The 23,111-nt window shown below is 39.4% G+C and overlaps 1 protein-coding gene across 3 annotated transcripts in view; it reads right to left on the reverse strand.

The window, feature by feature from the left end:
• Oxr1 (oxidation resistance 1) overlaps positions 1-21,970 on the reverse strand; it is a 420,876-nt gene extending 398,906 nt beyond the window's left edge. Inside the window, exons 1-2 of one of the 3 annotated variants that reach the window (XM_047543803.1) lie at positions 21,615-21,970; positions 17,447-17,511 (exon numbers count right to left, since the gene is read on the reverse strand). The gene's annotated coding sequence lies outside the window, so the exon portion shown is untranslated. The remainder of the gene's footprint in view (positions 1-17,446; positions 17,512-21,614) is intronic. The other 2 variants (XM_047543799.1, XM_047543808.1) reach the window with 2 other exon arrangements.
• Between the last annotated feature and the right edge of the window lie 1,141 nt (positions 21,971-23,111).

Genomic DNA, 23,111 nt, shown 5'->3' on the forward strand with positions numbered 1-23,111 from the left:
GAAGGAATAAAGGCAAAAACATCAGCAAACCACTTAGGTCAGGGTCTCACTTGTTTTTAGTTATCCATAAATATTAGTGATGACATCATCACTATTACCATCATCATTATCTAGAAGAGCCAGGGGCAATTGCTAAATTCTTTTTATGCATGTTTTTAGGAACAACAATAGGCTATCATTAGAGAACTCACTTATAGCTAGGTGAAAGCTGACAATCATTGATTGCTTCAGGGCAAAAAGAAAATGAAAGGGGAGGAGGTTGGGTGAGATACAAATTGATGAGAAACCCAGGAGGTTCTATGAGAACTGCTGACTGGAGCAACCAGCAGGAGATTTTGAGCCAGACTGGCTCTGAAAATTGCTGCCATGGTTGGAATCTTGCCTGATAAGTGGTACGCTTGTGGGAACAACAATTCCAAGAACTGATGAAAGAAGCCACCTCTAGGAACAACCCCTGGAAACAGCAGACAGGATAGGTCAGGCTGGAAGACTTGGCCTCAGAGATCTCCACATAGGAGGCATGACTCATTCTTAGGAGAAACACAAGCTCTGTTTGTACTGTCCTTTAACAGGTGGAGGTATGTACAAGCAGATGAATGATACTTCATTTTACTCTTCCCTAAGGACAAGATACATTGTTCTGTTTCTCCACATTGCCTAGCACTTGAATGGCACCAGGTATTTTTATCACATAGTAAATGCTCAAAAATCTTTTGGATGAAGAAATTGAAGAATCCTTTAACTCTAAGTACTCCTGTCTGATTTATTAAGAGCACTAAGATTATTGGATAGCAACTGGTCAACTTATAAAAGATAATCAAGTCATCAGATTTTTCAGGGGATTTTGCTAAACAACACATCTGAATTCCTGCTGATGCTCAAGAAGCATATAAGACAAATCACTAAATCCCACCACCTCCAGGGATATTATAACACTGCTACATAATGAATCATGCCCTATTGGACGAGGTTATTATACATAGTGTCCTTTATTTCTGAAGTGTTATCATTAGGTTGCTCTCATTTCATAGATATGGCTGAGATATCCAAAATGTCATAATTGTTTAATATTAAGAACTCTTTTTCATATATGAGGCTGACATTGATGTCATTTGTCTCAAATTTGGTTAGTTCAGTGAAGTCTTTGCTTTGTTGGTTATCCCAGACACAAATGCTAACCATTATGCCTGGTGGTGTGCACAATTATCTTTTATTTGAAATTATAATCATACCACTTAGTCTATAGATTTATTTGGATATCTATGACATTTCAGATATTCTATTGGGTATTAGAATTATAAGACAGAATTCCACCTGCTTACAGTTTGGGGAGGAGGTAGGTAAAAGTAAGTCAACTGCTCTTGACATATAATAATGCTATGATAAAAGTAAAACAGTACTATGAAAATGCATAAGAGACAGTAATATCAGAATGACTAGAAGATCTGGGTGGCTTCCTAAAGCTGGTACATAAGCTAAGTTTTGAAGAAAAAGTAAGGGGTAACTAAGTTGCCTTTGTGACTTGACTTCAAAACAGGGATTGCTTGGTTATTTGGGAAAATAATTAAAAAGGAGTTTTCCTAAGTTTATTCTTACAATTGCCTACTTATCAAAAACAAGGTCAAACAAATCCTGTGAAAATTTAGAAATTATAATATTGAGAAGGTGTTGCTCCACAATAGCACATCTGTGTATGGCTCCATGTGGCGCTGGTAACCACAGCCTGCCTGCACAACTACAGCAGCAGTTCTGCAAGAATGTGCCACATGTGGGTAAACCTGAGAACCTGGATGACTTCATCTAAACCAATGCTTGACAGTGAGATCTGTAGAGAAGTCTGCTCTAGAAATGCCTCTGTCCATGAGTAAGTAAGGAGCCTGTGCTAGCATGCAAACCCGTGCATGGCTTACTTCCTTTGCTGAGAAAACCATTTTACATTTTCCTACAAGCTCCTTGTCACAGACCAGGTAGCAAAGTTTCAGATAAGCACTGTGCATAACACTGAACTAAACACAGATTGATAAAATAGGAGAGTTTTCTTCTGGTTACACTTAATATTGAATCGAACAGTAATTCCCTATGTTGACTACCGTATTTTGTGTACTACCTTCAAAATGCATCCTAAACCCAGCTACAGTCATGTTACAAACCATTCCTATTTATTGATCATTCCAACAGCCCACTAAATGGCCCTTGGACCTCTGCCTTTGCTGTGCCTCCTTGGCAGCCAGATTGAAGCTTCCAAAAGCATTAATTTTATCAGGTTACTTCTGGATTTAATATTCTTCAATGATTTAGACATTCTTTAAAGACTACTCCTTGGTTCCTCCCCTACCTGCTCCATTCTCAGGCCCCTTACCTGGTTCCTTCTTGTATTCCTATTCTCTGTAGGTTGATCTACCCTCAAGTCTATCTCCATATTCCTTCTCTTTCCAAGTTACAACCTATTGTGCCCCAATACCACATTTGTCGTGCTCTATCACATTATCAGAATATATTATCATCGATACTTTTATTAAGTATGTGCTTCATTACTGATTGTCTCTATACACTAGAATGCAAATTCTACAGAGGTAAGGATTTCAAGAGATTTATTCATCTTCTTTCAATGTTTGGCAACAAATGAGCAATTAATATACTTGCTGAATGAGACAATGAATAGATGTGCTGGGAATTTCTGAAATATAAAAAAGACATAGAGCTTATCATACAGCAGATTATACAAAAATGTGTATTTGGGTTGTGGGGGGAGTTTTCTATATCAATTCTGGTTAGATTCTCATTCATGCAATGATAGAAGAAACATCTGGACATTTCCTCTATTCTCGTCACTCAGATGTTGTGCCTCTGAAGTTCATGCTGTTCCTCACTGCACTGAGAGAGTCCCTTCCCTGCATCCAAATCTGTGCTATAAACAGCAGAGAATGCTCAGGCTTTCTGTCAGTAATTTACCAAACACAGTGTTCATAAATTTAGAATCCACACTTGGACTTCTGCATGCCAAGTTCTCTCTTTCCTTCATTTCACAAAATTGAAGGTGGCTCCCACATCTTCCAATACATGCCACTTGCCACTATTAAATTCTCATTGGTCAGGAACTCCATCTGTTTGCATCTGTTTGCACCTGTACCCAACCTGCATTCTGCATGGTTGTGGAAATGGTAAGCAGATGCACTTCATACTTCATTCCTTTTAGTAGAAGACTGAAATCTGAATGCACTAGAAAATCCACTGTACAGAAGAACAGATTCCAGCCACCTCCACTGTGAGGCTAAGCAGCACCCCATCAGGCTGGAACAGCTCAAGGGGGGCTCTATTGTTAGCTACACAAGTTTTAGAAATAACTGACAACAGACCAAAAACTAGAAGGCAAACCCCAAATTTAAATGTGAATGATAATTTTGCTTACTCAGCAATTTCCTGTGGTTACAAATGTCAGAACTTTTTGGTTTGTTTGTTTGTTTGTGTCACCATGTCAGCAGTCTGTTAAGCCCTTGGTTCACTAAACACAACATTTTCAGGATGCTCATGCTACTTCCCTTGGGGCAGCATTTTTCTCTTTTGAAAATGGAATGTCTTGCCCATTAAATTACCTGGGAAGAATAGACTAATTTTTCCTATTCTATTAGCAGACACAATAAATATCATAGTATATTCCATGACGCTTTGTGAAAAATCGGGATTTATTGCACTTCCCTCCCTAAATGAAAAGAGCTAACCAAGGTGTTTCAAAATGTACTAGGGACTATTCAGACCACACCTTGGGAGATAATGTTTTCTGGTCACTGAATTGCAATATGCAGCTCCCTTCTCCTTATAGCTCAGTATCCAACTCCTATTTTTAGCTAAGGGGTTTATTTTATAACCCTTCTTAGAAGAAACTATTGTCCATCAGACAAGGATCCATGAAAGATAAAGTGAGCCTAAATAATACCATGGATACCCCTAGCCTCCTTTTTGCCATGAACAATCATAGTTTATATAGGTTTCATGTTTTCAGAAAGAAGTCATGGAAAACAAGCCACCAGCAAAAATCTGTACCAGAAATTTCATTACAGTAAACTTCCCCTACTCATTGTTTTGCTTTCTGATGTTTCAGTTATTCGTAATCCATCATTATCTAAAAATATTAAATGGAAAATTCTAGAAATAAACAGAACATTGCATGTAACTTTTATTATAGCATATTGTCATACTGTTATATTTTATTATTACTTACTGTTCTTCATCTCTTATTATGCATAATTTCTAAATTAAACTTTATCACACAGGTATATTACATGAAAAGGAAAGTACATGGTATATAGGATTCAGTAATATCTCACAGGATACTAGAAATACTCACTCTGATTACCATACTGTGTATCTACTCTTCCCTTTCTAAAAGGAAATGTCTATAAGAAACTGATACTTAGGATACTAAATGGAATGGAGCTGTAACAAAATTTCACATCCAAATGACTGACTCATATTTCTAGCAATTTAATGTCCAAATAAAAAATAAATGGCTTTTATTGCTGAGTAACTAGAAATAGAGGATCAACAAGATAATTTATCTTTTATTATTTTACTGCTTGTCCCTCTAATCTTATTATTCATATTAGAGACCATTATTGGGGTTGTAATGTCTTATTTGTTGAACAATAGACCCTAGAATATCTCATACTAAAAGCAAATACATAACAAATAAATGTATCCATGGATTTCAAATAGCAAGGCTGTAACTAGGATGCAGTCAGATACCATTTATGTTTGTTTCTGTAATACATAGCAACACTCAGTCTCTCTTTTCTGTGTATGAAAAAATATAGGATTTTACTTCCTCACACTGAAGGTAGTTTTTGTTAAAACATCCAATGCTATTTAGAGGAAATTGCAATGGGAAAAGTTACCACTTTCCTTGATCCCTGTTACAAACTCTGACCCAGAGCAAGAGAAGTTACACATCTTTCACACCTATACTAGATGACATCTTCAGACCTCACCTTTGCTGTTGTCCCCAGTACAGGGACAATTTGTTTTTAGTCAGCACTCATGCTTTCATTCATTCATTGAAAGAAACAAAAACCCTATTTATTAGCTTAAAAAGAAGTGAAAAATAATGGGTTCCTGCAGCTGAAATATTCAGGAATCATATTGGCGTCGAGAGTGTTGGGATCCCTGGACTGGAATGTGTTTTCTTACATCTTGTTTTGATTTTCTTGGGCCAGCTTCACTTGCATATAGGTTCTTCCATTCAATAACAAAGATGGTCACTCAATTCTAGACCTACAACTGGAAGCTTTGGAAGTCATGTGGGAAGGGTATGTTTTTGGTTATCTGTCAGAAAATCAGGGAGTGCTCTCAACACTTTCTGGCTAAGTCAAATGTGTCTACTCTTGAGCATGGACGTGGCTACGGGTGAGAGTACTTAGATCACATCTACACCCTTGGGGAACAGCACCAAAAAGGGCAGGTTAAATCCATGCCAATCACAGGACTGAAAATGTTGATTATGGGATGAGGCAGTCCACGAAAGAATGATACATAGATGAAAGACACATATTCTTCACAGAGAAAGCTTAGCAAGGAAAGATCTACTAGGGAACCAGGGCCCTTGATAACTGTGGTAGGTCCTATTGACATCATGTTATAAAGATGCCAACAAACAGAAAAATAACTCTGTAACTGCTCTTGTCACCTCCTTCTTTGGTTACAGCAGCAAAAAAGCTGACCAAAACAGAAGTTGGTACCAAGAAGTGGGGTCATTAGTTGTGACTAACCAGACCATGTAATTCAGAAACTTTTTGAGCTTTTTGGAATTGGTGGGAGGAATTCTGAGATGATTAACAGTGCAAGCTGGATATGCTTTAGGTTGTTGAAGGCAGTGCTTAATGGTCAACTCTGGTGGGAGCTCAGAAGACCAGAATGCCAAAAGGACCAAGAACAATGAAGACAGGGCTCGAGAGGGTTCAGAGGATGACTCTATTGGGATTTGGAGTAGAGGCCACTCATGTTATGTTCTGGCTAAGAAGCTATCTTCATTTTGCTGGTGTCCAGAGACTTTCTGTGAGGCCAATTTTAGAAGCGACAGGCTTCTTAATCTGGTAGAAGAAATGTCTAGACAGCATAGCATTCAGGTGGTGGCATCGATATTGCTGGCAGTTTTTAGCTAAAATTATTGTGAAAATCAGGAACAGAAAGATTTGGAAAATGTGGACTTGAAAGGCTGGAGTAAAACTGGGGCTAAGAAAGCAGCAGTTGTTAAAGACATTACTGCCACTAAAGAAATGCTAAAGACTTTGTCTAAGAGATGGTAAGAAAGATGGCTTGAGGGCATCTCAGAAGCTGGCAAGACCATACCCATCTCAAACTCAAGGGAATAAAGGTGAAAATTCTCTTGAGAAGAAACAAGGGGGGCAACCTTCTTACATAAGGGGGCCTAGGAAGTTAACTGTAAATTGCTTATAATTTTACAGGAACTTACAATGTGAGATTGCCTTGAGCCTCAGAGAGTAATTTGGACTTGAACTTTGAGCAATCTTGGAACTGTTGATTATGGGGGCTCTTGAAAATGGACAAAATGTATTTTGCATTGTGAGATGGTTGTGAGCTTTTAGGGACCAAGGGAGGAATGTTATGGTTTGGATATGAGTTGTCCCCCAAAGGCTCACATGAGACAATGCAAGAAGTTTCAGAGGAGAAATGATTGGATTGTAAGAGTATTAATCCAATCAATGATTTAATCCCAGACAGGGATATATAAGTGATAACTGAAGTGGTAGAGTGTGGCTGGAGGAGGTGGGATTTGAGGCATGGTTTTGGGGTATATATTTTGTATCTGGAGAGTAGAGACTCTATCTTTCTTGCTTCCTGATGATGTACGCTCCTTCCCTCTGCCACACTCTTCTTCCATGATGTTCAGCCTCACCTCGAGCCCTGAGGAATGGAGCTGGCTGTCTATGGATTGAGACCTCTGGAACTGTGAGTCCTCAAATAAACTTTTCCTCCTTTAAAATTGTTCTGGTCAAATCCTTTAGTCACAGCAGTGAAAAAGCTGACTAAAACACCTCCTCCGAATACCCTGGCCTGAGGGACCTTTCAAAGTCCCTCATCCTGTGTAATCAATTGGCATCCTTATATGTCTTCTCTTTATTAGTCAACAAGCAACATCTCAGAGAATGCACATACGGGGACTCGCAGATCTGGGTTTGGCAGCATTCAAGGGTAGAGCACTTGCTAATGTCCAATGCCCTAGAATATCCAGAAATAAAGAATAACTGTACATGAAAATAACATAATGAGCTGGTAATCAATAAATACTTACTCATAGTTAATAAAAAAAATGAGGCAGAATTGTTTAATTGCTTTGTAGACAAAATTTTTCTGTTTTAAAAATATATACATAAAGTGAAAATTGTATTACATATTCTTACTCAAAAGATTACAAGGGCTTTTGACTCAGAGTACTGGCTGAGGGGGTCCAAAAACAGATTAGTGTTAGTGTGACAACCAAATGAGAAATTTAAAATTTTTCTATAAATTCAAATGTATCTGAGATTACCATCCCTAAAAACAGCTTTCTTTGCAAATCATTTCAATTTCAGTAGTAATACCTCTAGCCTTTTATAATGAAGTATAAATAAACAGGTAAACTATGGCAAATTAAAATAGCAAGTAGATATCTTAATAATTTTAACATTTTTTAAAAGACTGAATTAAAAATTTAAAGTTAACAGTTTTTTCATAATGAAATTTTTACAAAGAAGTCTTCAAAGGCAAATGGCAAAGGCTAGTGGTTCGGGATTCCCTTGGTTTAGAACCTTGAAGAAACAAGTAATTTAATTCGAGAACTGGAAACCAAAAGCTTGCTGCAAAGCGCAGAAATATTTGTAATAATGTATATGTATTGTGATACACGTGTCATGTCCACTCTTTAAAGAAAAAACCTTTTTTCTGGGTTCTCATGGGTTCTATTAATGCCATCTATTCTCTAGGAAAGTAAATATTACTTCTGTGCCAAGAAAGGAGAGTTGATCATGTTACCCCCTGCTTCCAAGATTAAAATCCTTAGCCTCGCCAAGAAGATTCTGGATTCTCTAATGTTAGTTGACCTCTACTTCCCTTTGGTTCTGTCCTCATTCTTTCCCCAGCCACTTGAATCATTTTTCATTTCCTCACTTTTACCAACCTATTTTCTCTGCCTTGGAGCAATGTTCTGGTCCCACAATTCCAAGCAGCATTCAATCTAGAAAGCCCTCCTTTCTTGGGATGGGGTTCCTCTGCTGCACAGCCTTCAAGCTTCACATGCTTGGCCTTCAGAACATTCTTCCAGCAGTAACTAACATCCTTTCTCAACAAGCAAATTATGTACCAGCTACATAAGGGTGGGGCCTTGATTACTTTGTCCCTTATATCCCCAGCTGAGTGCCCTGCACATATTTGGATTCCAAATATTTTTTAGAAGAATGTTCTGTGAATTTGGGGAGATGCTGGTCAAAGAGTCAATCCCCTGATACCCCCCCGCCAAAAAAAAAAGAATGAAAGGAAAAAAAAAAAGAAAAAGAAAAAATTTTCCATGCAGTCTAAGACTGCTATTTCCCAGTAAATACATTTCTGCCAAAATATATTTTGATTTGGCAGATTTCACTATAATCTGCATTCCTGGAATAAATCAGGAAAGCCACAATAAGAGCATTTTTGTAACTTCAGGAAATTCCTAGATAATTGTGATGTTTTACAGACCTAGGTCAATGATAGAAATTAAACAAAAGTAAATCTTACCTCCCAAAGAGGCAAGACTCTGTTAGGGAGTAAAAACTGAAATTTGCTATTGTAAGATATTTAGAAGTGGACCTTTAAATGATATATATCCAATTATAAAATAGAACCCATTCCTCAGGGGTCCACGGGTCTTAGGAGACTACTACCACTGCTGGCAGATGATATGCTTTGCATTTAGAGTCCTTAAAACAAGTTTAATAGATGATAAAAGTAGAACAGAGGTCTTGGTAAGGGAGATGTGTTCATTAAAATCAAACACAACCTGCTAGGGAATTAAACCAAAAATGGGAGTAAAAGATCCCTGATCTATGAGATCCGAAGTTCAACATCAGCCTTCCTGATAGTCACAATACATTAGATTGAACCCACCAAACTGACCTCGGTCAGAGTTGCCTAACTCCATACCAAGAATTTCAAAGGGCCAGGGCCATCAATTTGGGAGGGTCAAAAACCAGACTCTTGACAGACAAGGTTACAATTACTCATGTAGAGGTCTTTACTTCTGAGGCTGTGTTGGCCCCACTGTAGGAGAATCCTCCTAGAGAACTCATAGAGAATGCATGCCTAGTTTCTCAGTGAATTGCATGAAACCTGCAAGAAGCAATGTTTCCCATGAAACAACACAGCTGGTGTCAGGCACAAGGAGCTCAAGTATTGTCACTCAGAACAAACTCAACAGATTTGACTTGCTGGACCAAGTTATTTGCACTGAATGGAACTTACCACTAGGAGTCAAAGAAAGAGCTTAGATTCTTTACCTTTCCGATGCTATGAATCCTAGAGTCTGCTAAAGCCCATGACCTCTTCTGAGAATGAAATGCATAGGATTTCAATGGAAATTAAGTACCAAATTTTAAAAGGATAAATCTGTGATACAGTATATGTGTCTCTACATTGATACTAGAAATAAAATGATCTAACATTGATACTAGAAATAAAATGATCTAACAGCAAGGTCTAATATTAACTATTTTCAAAGCTGTGATGATCATAACTGATTTTTCAAAATATCTGCAAACAACTGTAATGTGATATTATTTGTAATTCTATTGGTTATAATGTGACTGGATGGGTAGGGTCAATACTACTGTGGTTTGTGACCCAAACTTGAAATAGTAAAAATGCTTAATTTCAGTCAGTGAAAAATTAAAAGATCGTTTTCTTTGTCCAGTTTCATGTGCTATGTCAACCTCAAGTTAAAAACTTCTGTCTTAAAAGAATGTTAGTTGAATTTTTTTAAAGACCTTTAACTTTGAAAAATCTATAATCAACTTGAAATAAGTTCAGGTTAGGGAAAAAGGTGCATATGTATTTACAGAGGCCTTTAAATTTTTACAGATAGAATAGCTTATAAATGAGTAGTATTGTATATCATAATAATTTTAAAAACCTCAGCATGCAGAATATTTTCCTTACTAAGAAAAATAAGCTCACCAAGTCCTGGTTTAATATTCTACCCTATGGTCAGCCCTTTCAGCCACTTCTGCTTTCTATGTAACTGTCATGATATACTTCTGAACCCATATGTTTTCCAAAAGTGCCATGTTTTTTATGAAACTTTCATGGCTCCTGGCCCATTTGTTACCCTCAGTGACCATCGGCACAGCAATGAGGTCAGCAACCTTCCCTGTATTATTTTTATTGCTAAGTAAAAGTCTAGTTTATGGAACACTACTACAATTTGTTTATCTGTTCCTCAGCTGATGCATATCTAGAGTATTTCCAGTTTGGGACTGTTAGAACACACCTGCTATAAACATTTGTGTTCTCTGGATACAACCTTAGTTTTAGTTCTTATGATCCTGAGCACGGTGTTGGCTTTTCCTCAATTTTTCTGCCCCCCACTTTTCTCAAGTGGCACCAAATTAAGCTCTAAATTTGCCCCAGGCTTCTATTTTATATCAGTGAAGATACCTGGGTTCCAGGGTTCCTCCCCTCCCCCCAAAGTAGATGGTATTTGCATGTAAGAAAAGAATCTCAGGATGTAGGTGGGACTTTGTGCCAGTTTCCAAGAGAATAATCGAAATACCTGCACAAGGAACCAAGGTGGGGGACTTTTCCTGGTTGACATGCCCTCCCTGCCAATTTCTGGTAAACACTGAACAAAAATCTATGGGTAAGAACTTGTGAGTGCAGATTCTTCTTGTGTCTGAGTTACCCAGTTATTCTAAACTATCCTGTTGACTTTTAAGAAGTTAAAAAAAATAATAACTACTTTCCTCTTATTTGCGTTTTATAATTTAAAAAAAAGTTTTTAAAATGTGATAAAACACACATAACACAAAATCTACCATCTGAACCACTTTAAGTGCACAATTCAGGGGTATTATGTACATTTACACTGTCATGCCCCCATCAGCACCATCCATCTCCAAAACTCTTTTCATTTTGCAAAGTTGAACCTCTGTTCCCACTAAACAATGAGTCCCTATTTGCCCACCCTCTATCTCCGGCAACCATTTCTGTGAATCTGAGTCAAAGACATAGGGGAGAAACTATTGATGACAGTGTCAGGGATTGGTATGATGTATCTATAAACCAAGGTATGCCAAGGATTGTTGCAATACTAGAAGCTGGAAGGAAGGCACCAAACAAATTCTGCCACCAGAACCTTCAACGAGAGAATGGCCTTCCATTATTCCGATTATTTTGGACTTCTGACCTCCAGAACAACAAAAGAAATTTCTGTTATCTTGAACTACCCCATTTGTGGTTTTTTGTTAGGGCAGTCTTAGAAAATTAATATGGTATTTTTGTCTTTCATATAGACATTGTTTAGATAATACTCTCAGGGTTGGTATATCTTCTTTTTTCCTTCCTAGCAATTCATCACTAAAGTTTCTACATTCTCAATCTATACAGGAGACATGGGTATAATGTGATTTCTCAGTATTATCTATTCCTCTTCTTTTGATAGCAATGCATTATAGATTATATCTTAGAACTATCAGTTAACAAGCCCTTTTCTCTTCCCCCAATCCCTCTTCTCCTTCTCCTTCTCCATCTCCTTCTTCTCTTTCCTCATTTCCCTTCCCTCTGAACCTCTCTGAATTCACAGTATGAGGACAGTGACACAATGTTGGAAAACAACTAGAGCTGATTAAATCCATGTCCGCAGTAGGATTCTTTCCTTTCCAAGATCCTGTTTCTCAGCACTTCCTTCAATTCCATGAATTTTTTTCATAACCATCAAATGAATTCTTTTCTATTGGAATTAACCCAAATCAGTTTCTGTCATTTAAGTAACTGATAAATTACAATACTGAATTTAGTTTTGTTCTGTTTTAATGTTTACTACTATTAGTAAATTACAATGACACCTTAGCTTCCTTCCCTCCCTCCCACAAATAATGTAAATAATTAGCTCCAAGCTTGTTTACCTACAGTTGTCTAAAGTGAATCTATTGTTATTTTAGTAAATCTATATTTTGTTCCAAGAAGAAACTAATAGAAATCTTAAAAGAAATTAATGCATGGTTTCCTACTGAGCTACTAAAACCCTTTCTATTCACATTCCCATTAAGGATAGCAAAAATAATTTATGAACTGCAATACCAAAGAAAAATTTCCCCATAATATTTAGTGACAAACATGATGTGTGCCTCATAGTAAAACATGAAATTCTTAATGTATAATATAATCAGCAGCTGTACTGGTAAGGCTACGTTACAATGATCTCTTTATGGATTTTTCTTAAAATTACAAAATATTCCATCAAGACAGAATAGTTTTTCTTTTCCTCTTGGCTATTAGTTTTATACTTCAGATAAGTAAAATGTATATCTGAATCATTCTCAAGGCTTCATGAAGCTTTCTCAGCTGTAACTTGTCAATAGGACTGCTGATTAGAAATTTAGAAACATGCAGGTAGAAGTAAAAAAAATCTCACTTTAATGATACTTTAGTTATATAAAAGATCACCTTTTACTCTCTTGGCCTTCATAAAAACTGGTAGATCCTAAATTGTCTAACCAGTAATGAATGCTTTGCTGATTTCTGTACTTTTCACTTTTTTACCTCCATTGTTAAAATAGCTTTCCTCTTCATGTTGGAAACTTCTATGGGAAAACCAATTGCTACACTGACACACTACAAGTAAATCACATTATACAGTAGTGTGAAAGCAACCTTTAAAAATGCAAAACTATGCAACTTTATTTTTCCATTTTGAAACATTTTAAAATAAGTAAGTTATACTTCTTATGTTACTAAACCATTTGGACGAATGAAAACAGATGAAAATATTTTTTATTCAAAGTCATTTAGCATGGCTGTTAACATTCTTCTGCTAAAGGTGTGACGTGTACTTGTGACATCCTGTCACTGAGATCCAGGCAAAGAGTTAAAAACAGGTGAGAGAAAAATCTCTTGTCCATTAATTTACTAATTCAAAATGTAAAACCACTTTTTTTCTTAAAAATGATTGCATTTGAGAGACATCTTTTACAGCAGACCCATTGGAGAATGTAGAATTTTTATAATATACAAAGATTTAACAAATTAACACTTCTGGAATATTTTGTTAGCTGCCTATGCTTACAGACACTAAGAATTGTTTGTTGCATATTTCAAAGTAGTCTTACTGTCAATTGCAATATAGTACACAGATATAAGATCAGAGGCCAGCAGTTACCCAGAATCCAAAAATAAATCATTGAACATTAGATAATAACTTACATAATTGCAGTTTCTCCTTTTATTTTTAAAGAAAATACTGATTCTATAACCAAGTATATCATGCAAGATAGTATATTGATTTTTTTCTTTTATTTAGCAAGACACAAATCCAACAAGCCAATCTAATGTTGTCTATTGAAGAAAGCAAGCTAATATGCACTGTCTTCATTTAATCTTGAAATTTTTGAATCAATCACTAGAAAATACATTCATTAAGAAACAGGAAAGAACTCTCTAGACCTTAAAACATGATTTTGATTAAATGAAACTACAATTCCAACATTTTTATTTGGAACCAAACAGCAATATAAGTGCTGTGGTGTTTCCTTAGTCTTTATCTGGCTAGCATAGGACCCGCCTTCTCTAACAGCAACTCCCACACCAGAAGTTTCTATGGAAAAACACATCTCCCCAACAAATGTATTTCAATTTTTTGGTACTATAACTGGTGGAAGAATGAGCTTTTACTTGATCAGAGCCATTGAAATGTAAAGGGACGTTGCTGAGATTTCCTAGGAAGGTGAGCTTTCTCTTTCCTCTGCAAGAAGTAAAGGAAGAGTTCTCCTCTTCACTAGATTTGAACCCGGGAACATGACGCTCTGTAAGTCTCCAGCAGACAACTCAACTTGAAGAGAGTGTCTGCTAATAGGGGAGCCCCATATTAGCAAGGGGAACTGAGAAAGTTCAAGGGAAAAATAAGGAACTTGGCACATGGTTTGGCCCCTGAACCAGATCCTACCTGGAGTCGGATAGAACCCCTTCCTGCACTAACTTAGAGTCATTACATCTCTTCTTATTTTCTCTCAAGCCACTTGACATCAAGTTTTCTGATTGGCAGTATGAGAATCTGAACGGAGTATAAAGCAACTCTTTCAAGGGTGTAGCTCAAGTGTAGTAGAATTAGCAGTGTAGGGAAAAAAAAAAAAAGAGGTCCAAGAAGCATGCTAAAGTCTTCACTTGCTAATCTCACTTAATCATTACAAGAACCATAATCTGGTAGGTTGGAAAAGGTGGAAAATTGAGCACATTGTCCAAGTTCTAACAGCTAGAAGCTAAAGAATGGAGGTTTGAATTCAAACATATCTGATGCTAAGGGGAATATGTCTAAGTTGCCACCTGTTCTGGTTTGTAATTTCATATCTTTTCATTATTCCAGTTGATTATATATTGGTCACCATAAATTACAAATAAGACAACATGCATAATATACTTTGCAACTAAAAAATCTCCTAAAGAATAAAAGGTTTTTATATATTTTTACTGAATCTACAACTCTTGAAAAAATCACAAAGGCAGCATTGACAAACAAAAAGGTATTAACTTGATATTGGAAATGTCAGATAGAGCCAATCTTTAATTTTCTGATCATAAAAAAGAAACAAAAACAAAATCCAAGTTAAATGGCATTATCCATAGTGGCATTTTTGTTTTGTTTCAAAACATCTTTCAATAAAGCCATATTTAGTTCATCCCAACTAGGAAAAAATATTATAAGGTACCTGATCATTTAGTTGAATGCTTATAGAAAATTCAAGACCCATAATTTTCTTTCTTTCTTTCTTTTTCTTTTCTTTTCTTTTCTTTCTTTTTTTTTTCTATAGATGACATGGAAAATAACAACTGAAAAGAGAGATTCTTGAGCTAAATGTGAATTTTTAAATGAATAGAAGAAACATGGATATAACTAAGGAAATAAGTGGTTTTTTTTTTTTTGGTGATGGTGCTGGGGATTGAACCCAGGGCCTTTTGCATAAATAAGTGCATTCTTAATGTGGAGAAGATTTAGATGGAGACGTAGAAAAAAGAAGACTCAGCTGACTCAATGTAGAATAGCTACTCCAGACCTCAGGAGATCACTGCATAATCCTAAACCCTCATCTGTCAAAAGAGGACATCTGTCTACCTCCAAAATCTCTTGCAAACCTATGATCCAACCCTGTAATTCCTTTCCATCTTACTTATCTCACTAATGGCTATCTGACTCTGTGCTCCTCTGCTCCTCTTTCCAGTACAGTAACCATTAAAATCCCAGCACCAAGACATATAACCACCACTACCACCACATCATTTAATAGGCACCTCTGCTTTAAAAAATATTTTTCTGCTCCTATAACCAATCACACACACAAAAATATATAAATATCTCCTTTTTAACAGTAAGGAAATTGAAGCGCCATTAAATTAAAAACTGGTCTAAAGTCACAAAACTACTGAGCAGGAGTGCCAGATTCAACAGTTTTATCCCTTCACTGTCCTTGACCCCTGTGCTTATGGTAGTTAGCATTCTGGTTAATCAGTTAGTTTTTCCCAAATATTTTAGTTGGTTTTCAAGCCTGGTCCCAATACTGCTGTTCAAATTGAAGTTGTTAAAGTCAGGCTTCATAATCCAGAAGGCTGAAATCCATGTTTTGGTCAATGGGGCCCCAGATCAAGGTCAAGTAACATGCATGCCCTGCATAAACAGGCTGTGGTCTACACAGGTAACTGTTCTCAATGACAAACAGTACATTTCTTTAACCTTTTTTAGAAGGACAGGAGAGAAAGCTGTAAGTTGCAGAATTAGAAGGAACTATATCAGTCATCTTAGCCCAGGATGCAGATCCCAAACAATGTTACCTGATGAATATTCCAGAGATTGAAGAAATATACTGTAATGAAAGCTGAAAGCCTTGAGAGATGTTCCAGGTTATTTGCTTCTTATGATGCATAAGCACTTATTAACAAAAGTAAAATGCCCCACAAGCAAGGTTGCCTTCTTAATTCATGCTATTGCTCAGGTTTAACAATAAGCTAAAATGAAAGTAATAAATGGAAACTTTGTCTTTGCTATACCATAAATTTCAAAATTTTGCTCTGTGTGTGTGCTGCTGTAGTTGACTGTGTTCTTGAACTCAGCTAGGGCAACCAACAGTGCTTGAAAACATTCCCACCTTTCATACTACCCTTCTTCCAGCTGGGACAAAAATTAACATGCTAGAGTGAGCAGCAAGTTTATATAGGCAAAAGGAGCTACCATATGATTTCATTCTCTGCCCCCATCCTGAATAAGAACACTCTGATATGCTTAGACTCTGATCTTTTGAAGTGTAGGTATTACCTACTACCTAAAATAGAAAAAAAAAAAAAAAAAGTTCAGTTCTGAGGTCATTATAGTAGTTACCTTAAAATAGTGAAATAAAATGCTCAATTTTGGAAAGCATCTTCAAAGCTTTTGCTGCAAATCTCAGTAGGACAGAACCAATTTGGAATTCTGCTTCACTCCAACCACCAGTGCCAGGCATAAGCACTACCTGCTATGCTATGGCTATCAGAAGTGTGAAAAGATACACATCTCTTCAACAAGCATCTTCAGAAGGAAACTATGTCCCCTTTCTCAGACAACAAACAAAAGCAGTAACCTTCGCCTAAGTAAAGAAGACAGAAAAGGAATGAACCCTTTCACTTCAAATCTCTCACTTCCTTCTTCTCTAGTCTACACAGAAATCTGTTCAACTCTTTCCCTTAAAAGTTTCTTCTGTCTTCTGCATTTCATCAATTGTGTTTTGAAGTCTTTTCAAGAATCAGGATGTATCTCCATAACTGCTCCAAATTCAATTAAAATTAATATTCATTCTGTGTTTCTTTTTACAAATAGACTTTGAGACATATATAAAATATATTAACATAAATGAACTTGGTTTTGAAGAGTGGTCACAATGCACAGGGGCAGCTGTGCATTGCAAATACAAAGGAGTCCCTGCTACTGTTGAATTTATTAGTGATTATTGAATTTACAAATAGGATTATCATTAGTTCATATGCTATTTCTTGAGTTTTCATCAAATCCAATGACAGTTTCCCTCGGTCGGTCAACACCAGTGTTGCTCGCCCTGAAGTTCTGTTTTCCTCAGCTCTTTCACTATTCCTTTGGGAAAGAGAGGAAGCCTTTCTAAAAGCAAGATTATGCAATTGAACATAAAATTGAACAAAGCAACCCAGTAGACACAAGAAGGGAAACCAACATTACCTTTGTGAGAAACAAGGTTTCTCCCTTCTGCCTTTTTCCAAGGGAGACACAAACCTCTGCTCCACCTGGAAGCAGAAAAGAGCTGTTTATGTTTGTACACAGGGGAGAAAGAGAAGGGTTGCTGTATGCCACAGAGACTCAGCAGGAGTGTGAAACCTCTGCTTTGCAGGGGTCCCTGAGGGACATTAATGGCCAAAAGTGCAGGGTATGGTTATTAGAACAAGAAAGGAAGTAAGCAGCCCTAATGAAGATCCCTTCAGAATGAATCTGAAAACAAAACTACAAACAGTGAATAGGGATGACAGTCGGGGACAGGGAGAAGGGGAAGAAACCCTGACCAGATCTCTTTACTTCCCCAGGTCTCCCGGTGATAATGACAAAGCTTTTTACCTAGTAAGTGCTGAGATCCTGCATGCAAGCAACATTAGAACAGTTCCCAGATCTTATTACATTTGTGCGTCTGAGCCATTGTTATTTCTTTAGGCTGTGTATTGTGCTACAGGATGGAAAGGCTTGTTTCTTAGTACATGTCGTGCTGTTGATTTAATATGGAAACTAAATATGTGAAAATTATATGGGATTCTTACCTTTCTGTGCAGATATCTACAAACATTAAGATTTCATTTTGGAATATTTCATGGGACTTCTAATAAATATTTATCTATCATTTTTCTTCAATTCTGTTCGATCCTTTACCAAAGAATATTACTAGTTGTCATTTTAACCAAAGTAATTTTAATTTTAAAAATTTACATTTTCTATTTAAAAAAGCAATTACAGAACATGTTCAGTGAACAATATTGGAGCAGAGCAGTTTTAACTTGTTTTCATCAAAAAATGTTTGCTCAGTTCACAAACACATATGCATAAAACCTGCCTTTTAGAACTCTACTATTTTAGAACTTCTTTAAAAACCATAAAGAAGTTACACTGAAAGGAAACCTCTTTAATTTCCTTAAGTGTTTTTGAACATGGGGCTGTTTTGTGATGAAAATCCCTTAGCATTAACTACTCTTAATTTTCAAGATGGATTTTCAACTGGAATATTTGGAAGCATCCTTAAAGGGGTTGCTTTTAATTGTAATCATGGCTTGTTGAAAGACACGGATTCTTAACATCAGCCTTATTGACAATTGGGACAGGATAATCGTGAAGGACTGTCTAGTTCATGTACAATGACAGCAGCACCCATGGCCTAGCCCATGAGATGCCTGTGTCATCCCACCCCCAAAGTCAGACATAACAATAAAAAATGTCTCCAGAAATTACCAATGTCTCCCAGCTGAGAACCACTGGTCTATACGCCTATCCCTAAAATCCATCCCTGAGGTGAGAGAAAAAGATTTTTTTCCCCATTCTGACTGACATTTCTATCTATTATTCTGCCTCATTGAGCCATTACACCACATTTTTTTTAATGCCTTTTCCTTAAGGCAGCAAAGATTCCATTATTTTCCAAAGCTTACCTGTGCTTAAGAACAATCTTCCAGAAAAACTGTCAAGTTAGGCTTCTACTTAAGAACCAGGAACTAGCCCAGGGGTTACAATCCTTTGTATTTCAGAAGCAGGAGGTGGAGAATGAAGGATTTTCTCATTCTACATTAAATTTAGCATTGTATAAGTGAAGCCTGCTGTTCAACAGATTCACAAGGTCTCAGGCATCTAATCTTTGCCTTGACAATCTAATCAATGTGCCCAACCTTACCTCCTCCTTGATCCTCAAACAAAACAATACAGACAAATGTGTAAGGTTATATTTTATTTGAATAGCATTCTGGGGAGAAGTAGTGGCCAATACAGTCATTTGTTTTACCTTCATGTGTTCTATAACAATCAACAAAAATAAAATCATAGCAATAGAAGCAGATGACAGCAACAGCCTTTTTATTCAAATTTTCTACCTTACAGATGTCTAAAACGAGACATTTTTCAAAGGGTGTATTTCAATAGTGCGCCAGTCAGCGGGCCAGCACATGGAATAAAAGCACATGCCCTGACCCATTAGAAGTGTGTTGTCTTCTCTACTGTCCCTACATGGGTCAGGCATCACAGTACAAAGCCAACCCATACTACTGTCCTCAACACTCTTTCTGGAAATTCTCACTCCCTTCTTTTGAGTTTTGTCCCTATACTTTGATGCCCCAAAGATTTCTGATGGTATATACTGGGTCTCAGATACTGCTCTTTTAGACAGTAGATGGTTAGCACAGTTCACACTCCCCCTTCTTTGGATCCACAGATGGTACAGGTTTCCAGCATCACCTTCATTCTTTATTTCCTCATCTGGTAAATCCTCACTTAAAATGTAGCTCAGACAACAAAACACAGCGAGATGGATGGAGTCCGAGAACCCATGGTCACAGTGACAACTTCCCTTCCATTTCAATTTCTGATCCTGTATGAAGCAGAAAGCCTGCTTCTTTTCGTTGGTGGGTTGAATGTTTGCTTGTCAGTGCTTCTGCATAAAGATCTTTGCACTTGTTTATTCTACTAACCTGGTCTTTTCCCTTTTAAGTTATATGTACCCGTAAGGAACTTGGAGGAGGCCCAGCTTCAGAGAACCCCTAAGCGCAGGTCATTGTCCCATTTCTCCGCCCCTCTGGCCATTTGGAGACACCCACTTCCCAGGTCCTCTGGCAACGTCACTGCGTCACCTACAGGCGCACTGAGTGAACCGCGGACCCCCGGAGTGACGCCTCAGAGAAGGACCTTCCAGAGCCACTCTGATTGCTGGGACTTCTAGGATTCCCTCCCACAGAGTCTGTAGTGTTAGCAGTCCAGAACGGCCGCATCATCGGAGTGCCAAATCAGAGAAGATGGCCATCAGGTTTGGAATGTAAGGGGGTTCGGGAAGAGGTTAGAGAGGAACATCATTGGACGAGCAAAGAATGTGACCCTGGGGAAAGGAGGCAGAAGAGACGTAGGGAAACACGTTTCTTTTAATCCCCTCCCCGTGCCGCCCGTGCAGTTCTGGATCTCCTTGTCATGGAGACAGACTGCACCAACACACGCGACCCCAAGCGGGCAACACGCACACGCACGCGCGCACACGCACATTCACACCCACCCAGAGTTGCACGCTGCAGACTTCTGCTTCACTTCCCTGTCCAAAACACAGCACCTTCGGTAGACTACAGATTTCCATGGCCTAGAACAAACACCACTCCCACTCCGTGACACACTCATTCAGACCCACATTGCACGGAAGGTGCCGGGGTCCACCTAAGAAAAGCCCCGGCAGCGCCCCTTAAATGACTACCATTCCCACAGCCTGATCTCTCACCAAATCTACACTCTCCTCCAAGGAACCTAGGTGCACCCAAGCCAGGTAAGCGATGGAGGAGGACCCTGGACTGCAATTGAACCTCAAAGAACCGCTACTAAATCACTAGTCAAGGAAACGCATGAGTAGCCTCCAGTCCTTTCCTGAGTCTTTCGGCCCCACCAGCAGCCCAGTTCTTCGGCCCGATCCTTGCACAGCTCGGCTTCACCCAAATCCCTCAGCGATTTTCCAGCTGGCCCTTCCAGGTCACTTTATGCATTCAGCCAGTTCCCAACATGTAGCCTCGCGCACTCCATCCTTAGGATTGATTCAAGGTTGCCTCTCTCCATCATAATAGCTCCCTTACCTGGTTTCGATCTCCCAAATTATTCGAGTCCACCCGCCCCTCCGGAGCCCACTGTCCCTTGCACCGGCGTCCTTTGCTGCCGTCAAATCCGCTTTCCGCGCGCCCCACTTTCCATCAATCTTCCCTCCTGCCACCCTGGTTACCGACACACTCACCCTCTACTCTACCCCCAGCACTGCGCTCTCACCCTACCGCTGAGGGACACCCCACTTTCTCTCTGAAGCAGTCCCTAGCCGTGTTCCCGCACCCCATACCTAGCCTCCTTATCCTACACCAGCCCGCTCCGGTTCCTTTTCCCAAGTCCTACCCTCGGCCCCCGCCTGAGTCAGTTCTACCCTCCTGCTTTGCCCGTCGCCCTTTCTCGAGCATCCCAGTGGCCAGTTGTTTAAAAACTGGCCAAGCGACTAAGAGAGGCATCGAGCACAGCGGGTAGAAGCCAGTCAGCTCTCCCGAGTCGCCAGCCGCGCCTCCCACTTGCCAGCCTGACTCCCCCGGGCGCCAAACCCTTGCCCCACCGCCCAGCAGCCTCACAAACTTACTTGCGGGTCGCCAGGAGGGGGCTGCGGTGAGCGGCTCCGGGGCCGCGGCGGCGAGTGCGCCCCTCTCGGCGGGGCCGGGCGGCGCGGCGCTGGCGCTGCGCTCCTGCGGCCGCGCGGTGAATGGGCTCAGCCTGACGCAGCTGGGCTCTGCCCCCGCCGCCGCCGGGGCCTCCGAGCGCTTCCAGACATGCTCAGTTTCCAGACCTGCCCGCGTGGACGCTACCAAGAGCCGGCAGCGGTGGGGGAGACGGAGAGAAACGCGGAGCGGCCGCTGTGAGCTGGAGGCTACCACACGGACCGCAGGGAAAGAGGGGGGCGACGCACCGCTAAAAATAGCTCCTGCGGAAGGAAGCCACCGGCTGACAGCTCACCCCCGTGCTGCGCGCGTCCTCTCCGCCAGGGGCTCGGCTTCTGCTCTCTCCTAGCCGGAGGGGGCCGGAGCTTGCGCCCTCCTGGGTTCCTGCCGGCACTGGAACCGCCCGTGGGGGAAAGGGAGCCTCCCCAGCAGGCACTTGGGGGTTCGCCTGCACCAAATTCTAGGCTGCCGGATTTTAGGACCCCAGCCTACCGGCTAGCCTTGATATCAGGTTTTTGCCAAAGAAACGGAGGAAAGTAGGGTTAAAGTGACGAAGAAGCTTCTCCGCTATAGACTTGTGGAAGAAAAAATAAAAGTTTTTCGGAAGCTTGGTTTTGTTGGAAGGAAAAAGGAGAAAAGGCAGGGGAAAACCGACACCGACACCGGGGGCCATGGGCCGGCGTGGGGCGGGCTGAAAAGGGTTATGGAAAGAGCTCCAAAAATTCAGAATTCTTAAGGTGTTTGCGACACCTCGTTCCGCAGAATTTTACATAATTGGTTGAAACGCTCCCTGTCCTTGGAGATGTTTATGTACAATTCAGTTCAGTTCCCTGAATTGTAATTGACATTCCCCACGTTCTGCCAGGGCTCCAACCCTTTCCTACCCGGCTTTACATTGTATCTGGAAGAGGACGCAAACTGGAGATCTGTAGATTCTGATGGCTGAGCTAGGACCTGGGCGTTCTGTAACCCTAAGAAATGAGAGGGTTGGTCCTGTATGCCAGGAGGCGCCCCAGCTTTTCTGAGCATCCAGCACACACTTTCAGCCCAAAAATCTCTCAAAAACCTCCTGAGCTGCAAATTAACTATTTCCTACTATTAATTTTCACTACAGGCTGTTTTAATTCCTGCTCATTGTATTTTATAAAATGTCTCCTTTAAAGTGGGAAGTGTGAATGTTTCCTGGGTCAAATTCGAATCGTATGTCTTTCATCCTTTTCAACCACCCAGTGAGAAAAATTATTAGTATTTCCTTTTGACCTGGAAGGGCACTGAAGTTTACAGTCATCTTTTGCCTAGAATAATACTATGTTGAACTCAGCGCCTCTCAGATTAGAAAATTCCATGGTTAACCCGTAACCTATCCCCCTGAATCAAAGAATTTACCCAAGCCAAGGACTAAAGAAATTATTCTTATTGCA

This window comes from Sciurus carolinensis, chromosome 1, assembly GCF_902686445.1.
Source record: "Sciurus carolinensis chromosome 1, mSciCar1.2, whole genome shotgun sequence".
NCBI lineage: Eukaryota > Metazoa > Chordata > Mammalia > Rodentia > Sciuridae > Sciurus > Sciurus carolinensis.